General features: G+C 37.6%; 1 pseudogene; it reads left to right on the top strand.

The window, feature by feature from the left end:
• Nucleotides 1-144, top strand: part of LOC108363935 (uncharacterized) — a 115,704-nt pseudogene extending 115,560 nt beyond the window's left edge.
• Nucleotides 145-938: the final 794 nt, after the last annotated feature.

The following is a 938-nucleotide window of genomic DNA, read 5'->3' as shown; positions in this document are numbered from 1 at the left end:
GAGAATAATTAATTTCAGCGTTTAATATACTATTTTTTTCAGATTGGAATTGTATTGGAAAATTTGACGGGTCTGAATTGGAAGAATAATGATGAGCGAATGCCAGGGAGATATATTCTGGATTGGATACATTGTTATTGTTAACTAAGATATTTTTGATTCCAAAAGGTTTGTATGTACCCGAAAGCAGATGTATCTTTTTCCAAATGTCGCTTACCGGAGAGGATGGCTTGATCGTTTTTGTGGGGTCTTCAAAGGCTTTCGTTTTTGCTATTTTCTTTTCTCTGATGAACAGAGCATTCTTTTTTTATAGTCTATAAGATTTACTATATTTTGCAACCTACGGTAACTTTTCCAGGCGTCTTGTTTTGTCTGCCTTAATGAATTAAGGTAAGGATTCCACCAAGGGACGTTTCGGCTAGTCTTTCTGCGCACAGCCTTCGGAATGGATAGATTGGCAGCGGTTCTTAATATCTTTTGTATTTGCCCTGCCTCTTTTTTAATGTTTGAAGAAATTGGATAGCCGTTGTTCGTTGCAACATTTTGAAATTTTCGCCAATCTGCACGGTCACAGTTAAACCGGGTAGTGGAAGAAGTTATTTGTTTTGAAAGGTGTAAGAAATTAAAGTTGCTTAGTATAGGAAAGTGATCACTGTTGTGTAGATCATCAATAATATTCCAGCAGGCATGAGGAAGATACTGTGGTGAGCATAATGTTAAGTCTACGTTGGTGAAACTGCCATGTGTCGAAAAGTGAGTTGGTAGATTTTCGTTAAGAATTGCGAGGTTCGAGCTTAAAATGTAGTTTTCAATTATTTTCCCTCTAGCATTGCAGTGCTGCGAACCCCACAACGAGCTCCAACCGTTGAAATCTCCTACCATTATTATTGGAGTATTTATATTGTTGGTTAGACTATGAAGGTCAGCTGTGGTCACTG

Source organism: Rhagoletis zephyria, unplaced genomic scaffold, assembly GCF_001687245.7.
Source record: "Rhagoletis zephyria isolate East Lansing unplaced genomic scaffold, Rhagoletis_zephyria_1.1 Rzeph_scaffold_01415, whole genome shotgun sequence".
Taxonomy (NCBI): domain Eukaryota; kingdom Metazoa; phylum Arthropoda; class Insecta; order Diptera; family Tephritidae; genus Rhagoletis; species Rhagoletis zephyria.
The sequence above is the reverse complement of the archived record's forward strand: the minus strand, read 5'-3'. Positions and strand labels throughout refer to the sequence as shown.